Source organism: Papaver somniferum, chromosome 2 (assembly GCF_003573695.1).
Source record: "Papaver somniferum cultivar HN1 chromosome 2, ASM357369v1, whole genome shotgun sequence".
Taxonomy (NCBI): domain Eukaryota; kingdom Viridiplantae; phylum Streptophyta; class Magnoliopsida; order Ranunculales; family Papaveraceae; genus Papaver; species Papaver somniferum.
Genome location: NC_039359.1, coordinates 60,264,546 through 60,270,111, shown reverse-complemented (window position 1 = coordinate 60,270,111; position 5,566 = coordinate 60,264,546). Strand labels below are relative to the sequence as shown.

Below are 5,566 nucleotides of genomic sequence, written 5' to 3'. Positions count from 1 at the left end.
AGTCTCAGTGAAAGTGATAGTTGTATTACTAGTAACTTTCCTGCTTAATCTTTCATTTGCTTTTATATTTATTGCACTGACATTGCCATCTTAACTAACACTTTTGATTTTTCTTTTGAAAATGCAAAAGTTCAGGACTGAGGAGTAAGAAGTAAGGATTCAGGGAGGGAGGACTACAGACTAAGGAGGAATGCATTCGCAGTTCAGCAATTGTCAGTTGCACACTTGCACTACAGGCTGCAACACATGGAGATGAAATTTCTTTTTCTTTTCTTTTGCAAGAACATGGTTTTTTCTTTTGCTAGAACATCTACACATGTAATTTGGTCCTTTTGGAACATCTATATATTTTTATTTTGTGTGGCATGGAATCAGAATTGAATTTAGGATTTCCGTCGGAACTTAACGGATATCGGATATCCGATAATTTTAATGGCAACGGCAGCGGCAGAATCAATATCCATTACGTTTAGTGTCGTTGACAACCAGATATACTTCATATTTTAATAGACTGGATGATGCAGACATGCAGCTTTTGAGATTGGATCGTACGTTTTGTCTTACTATCGTGTGATAACCACTCATTATATCGAGGGTATGCATGGAATTTTTATAAAATATGATAATAGTATGGTATTTATAAATGATTATTATATGGTTATCTTATCTCTTAGCACCTATTTCCCCATTTTTAGCATGATTTATAAAGGGATATACCACTATTAGCGGCGTTGATACCAATTCAGCGATCCAACGGTCAAAATCTGTTAACATTTATTTGTCCTATATGAATTGGTATGACCCTCAAATAATACTGGTATCCTCTTTATAAATCGTGATTTTTAGAGATTGAACATGAGGCGGAGAGAAAACATGTATAGCCGCTTTTTTTATAAATGCATGTGTTTTTTATAATAGTGAGTTGTTGTTTGTATTATTACTGTGGTTATGAATCGTAATACTTGTAGATTTTATGCTTTGTTTCGTTAGTGTTTAAGTGTTTTTTTGTTATTATTTCAAAAAAAAAAGAATCTTTTATTTCTTCTTCGATTATTGTTTGAAGGTTTTGTTTATAAAGAAATCCATTGGAACGATCATCTGCACCTAGTCCTTCCATCCTTTGGATTCGGATTTTAAACTAAAGGCTAAACCATTCTAATCCGGACCATTTCACCCCCGCAATCTAGCTCTTAGATTAATTCCTACACACAAACCAAACATGACAATTTGCCACTTTTGCACACATTATGGATATGCTAAAGTGACAAATATAACTGGGTAAGTGGAAAATATACCATGTATCCAGTTGCGATATAAAATCTATCGAGTAATGGAATATCCATCGGTGGTTCTAATATTATAATGTCGATGCTATGGTTGTCGGTTAGTAGTTAATCATTCAAAGGTCAGAAATTCACCCCTATAAATACTCGAATTCATACTTATTTCAACTCACATCTCCTCTAGATTTTTTAATCTCTCGCTAACATTTCTTCTAATGTATTAAGTTGAGTTTTAAAAAGTTGTCTCATTCGAATTAATTTTAATTTGAAATGATAACTTTTTGTGGATTTCACTTAATTCTACTTAATATACTTTAATTTCAATTTATGGCCCATTCCTTTCGAGATCCCACCCATAAGTCTAAATCAACATACAATCCGAACTAAATCTACATATTATTCAATTTGTTTTCTTCAATTTGTGAGGATTATCCGTGTCATTGCAGAAGGTTTGATGAACTGTACCCCAATAAATCTAACCAACTAAAATTTTGGCGTTGCTCTTCACCCTTTTCATTACATATAAATTTTGGCGTCTCTTTTCACCCTTTTGATTACTAAAACTTTTGGCGTCGCTCTTCACCATTTTAAAGGATTAGTAACAGAGTGAGACTGTACTAAAACGGGTTGTAACGGCTATTTCCTGTTGCAAATATGGGTGATACATTTTTTAACGGCAATATGACCGATACGAATTCTGGTTGTAACGAACTTAGTAACTACGGAGATGCGTTACTAATTGACACGTGGTAACAGCCCAAGCTTGGTACGATTTTTTTCTAACACGTGGCAAATTAGTAACATGCCGCAGCGTTACTACGTGGCAAGTTGAAACAGCTTGTAGCCGTTACGAACGTTTTTGTAACAGCAAAATAGTTACTGCCAGTCAATATTGACATGGAAGTTCATTTTCTGCCGGAATTCCAGTTAACCTGCGTCCACCTTTTATTCCATCCATCATCCATATTCAACAATCAATTCATATCACATTTCATGTCAAAAAAGAACACAAATTCTAAGTATTTGAAGTATCAAATTCTAAGGGAATACATAGAAACTTACAACACTATCAGCTGATAAGGGACCTAATGAGTCTGAGCATTTCCCAAACACTAGTCTCCAAGCACAAATCATCCCTAAGCTATCCTTGCAACATTTTTCGTCAAGTTCTCCATAATACCTGGCTTTAAGTTCATAAATCCCAACCTATACTACACAAAACAAGCCAAAAACATCTATAAGAATACCTGCTACCAAATTTATGAAATTTACCAGCAGACAACTAAACATACATAGAGGTGCAAGTAAATGAGAAAACTTAAACAACACTAAGAAACAAAAGGGTACCGGGAACATAATTACCTGGTTAAAGAATAGAGCGAAGTGGGAAGTTTCAACAGCCTTGTGAATGTCGGCATCTTCACATACAATGAATGGAGATTTCTCTCCAAGCTCCAGAGTCACTGGCTTAAGGTTGCTTCAACCAGCCAGTTCAGAAACAATTTTGCCGGTTATAGTTGATCCTGTAAAGCAAGATGAAAAGAAGTCAGCCTTTTCTATGTAAATACCTGAGAAAATAAAATTTGTGTTAATTCTGAAATCTTCGATATATATAATCTTCCTCAGATATAGGAAAACAAACCTTGTCGACATCCATATGACTAGCAAGTGTTGCACCATCCGTAAGACCATATATGGAAATCATATTGAGAACACCCTTAGGAAGGCCAGCCTGGAATGGACAATACATAACTAAGAAACCTAAAGCATGCATTCAAAAATGAAGACTAATTACACTACTGCAAATGAATTAAGAGAACCCACATCATGGAGCAGCTTCGCCACACAAAAGTATACCCATGATGGAAGGACAAAACCCCTGTTAACAGAAGCAACAACAACAAAATCAACTAAAAAACATAGAATACCTAAGTTCAACAGCCAATGGTTATGCATGGAATAGGTCATTATTGCCTACACAAGCCTCTACTAGAACCACGTGCTCAAGGAATTTCAATACAATAGTTCAGTTTTTCTATTTTCAAATTCCATGCTTCGAAAATAAAATGCATACCCATATACAATGCAACAGTCCACTAGTGACAGAGTTGAGAGTAGATGTGTAAAGAGAAGAGAAAACTCCCCACCTCTTATAAAAGTCATGACCAGTTTTTCTAAAGAAGATCTAATACATGCAAGTTTAAAGTACGAGACGAATTCTGATACAACAAGTGCAAGAGAGGGACAAGAAAGGCCTAACGACTATGAACAATTACAGAAAATACGGGAGAACCAAACTTAGATGAGTATGCAAAGCAATGGATGGAACTTGGAAAAATTAAATAAAAGTTCCTTTTCACATCACAGAAACAACTAGCGAATCAACCAGAACATTAGGACACAAAGAAAGCTCCACTTACAATGTTGAAACTAGGACCACTCATTTACATCTCGCTATAATTGCGCCAAACTGCACGGAATGTGTTGAGCCGTGCCTTCAGGTTAGGTGTTCGAAAGCTTGCATGAAAAACAGTGACTGCAAAAGATGCCTCAGAATCAGGAAAAGTGGGGAACACACTCAATGAAGAGAAGAATTAAAATATTGGAAACTGATCTTAAGATTCAACTTACCGAAGATGCCAATAAGCAGTTCCCAGGAAACAGTTAAGAGACTACATGATGTGAACCACAGGAAGTGCAGCGACCAATTTCTCAGCGTCAAATTGGGTAAAAGCACAGCATCGTCTTGACAGGTATATTGTATAAAAGCAAACCCTTTTGATCTCTTTCCTGATTCATCTGTGAATATTTTAACTGCCATAAACAGTTTAATCATCAGTTACAAAAGCAAGAAAATCTTTGACAAGGTCCAGTAGGTAACATTAAATAAAAGCTATCGGCTGAAAGCATGAACTGTTTCCATGATCTCACTAGATAATTGAACTCAGCAAAGAAGTTTTATTCTTCTTCTATTTTAGCAACAGAGATAGTGTGTTCTCACCTTTTACCACTTGACCAAAGTTTAAAATTTTCTTTTTGAGGATAGCATCAGTGGTCGAGTGAGACAAATCTACAATACAATGCATTATCATATTGAAACACCAAAATCAGCTAAGCAGTAGGAAATACTTCTAGGAAATACAATACATTACCATATTGAAATTGGAGTTAACCAAATTGTCAAGTGTTTAATGCAAGCTAAATCATCTAATAATGCTAAGATATATATATATGGACCAAAGAAACAGGTATCAAATATATTCACCAGGATTTCCTCCAGATAGAACAACACTTTCAACTGGTTCAGCAGCAATAAGATTTAACATATATTCCACTGGTTCAGCAAGTGCTTTCGCAAGTTGATACCGCAAGTTACAAAACTAATTCCGTTAAATCTAACTATTCTTTTGGTTATTAAAGAATTAAGGTAAACTAAAAGCAAGAAAATAAAATGATCAAGGAAACAGTAGATAAACCTCATAGATGGTAATCAGTTCTGAGAACTTTGCACTGCGCACACATGATATAAGTGTTCATTTTATGCACACACAGATAAACCCCATGATACAATTAAATTCGATAAAGAAGTGGCTAGGGAGGCACCATTACAGCAACATCAAGCACCATTAACAAATACAAGACAAGACCAATAATAAGCGTAAGATGGGAACAAAAACCTAAATTAAGTGAGATCAGGATCAGACCCGTCTTCTTTTGCCTTCAGTGCTTCCTTTGCTCTCAGCAATGTTGTGGTCTTCCATGCATCCTTATGCAACAAAAAGAAATATGCAGAAACAAAAGTATCTTAATGATGTAAAATGTTAACTAATGTGTGCCAAAAACAAGGGAAAAAATAAAAAATAACAATCTTATTAACTCAGTGTGACTTAAATTTAACAGTAGGCTCCGCTACATGGTGTTGACATTGAATTAGGCTGACATGAAGTGTTCTTTATTTGAGCAACAGTAACTGAGAGATGACATGAAGTGTTCTTTATTGATTATCAGAATTAAGGGAAAATCACATTGACAAAGATGAAAACCTACCAGTCGGGTTATGCTATCAAATTCCCTCATTGCGTCAGTAAATTTTCCAATATCTTCCTCATCCATTGCAGTAGCCTAATCCTGTCATACAAATGAACACTTATATCGTTAGTAAACCATGTAGTAATAAAATGAACCAAAAGCATCCCACTGTGCTTGCTTTACATAAGCATCTAGGAGACAGAAACCAACTAATTCACGCACAAATATTCAACAATTATGTTAACAATCACAAC

The 5,566-nt window shown here is 35.2% G+C and overlaps 1 long non-coding RNA gene across 1 annotated transcript; it reads right to left on the bottom strand.

The window, feature by feature from the left end:
* Positions 1 to 2,377: 2,377 nt before the first annotated feature.
* Positions 2,378 to 3,781, bottom strand: LOC113353372. Its single transcript, XR_003361244.1, has 5 exons — positions 3,704 to 3,781; positions 3,108 to 3,162; positions 2,926 to 3,015; positions 2,646 to 2,806; positions 2,378 to 2,489 (listed from the first exon to the last, which is right to left on the bottom strand). It is a non-coding gene; the product is annotated as an uncharacterized LOC113353372 (long non-coding RNA).
* Between the last annotated feature and the right edge of the window lie 1,785 nt (positions 3,782 to 5,566).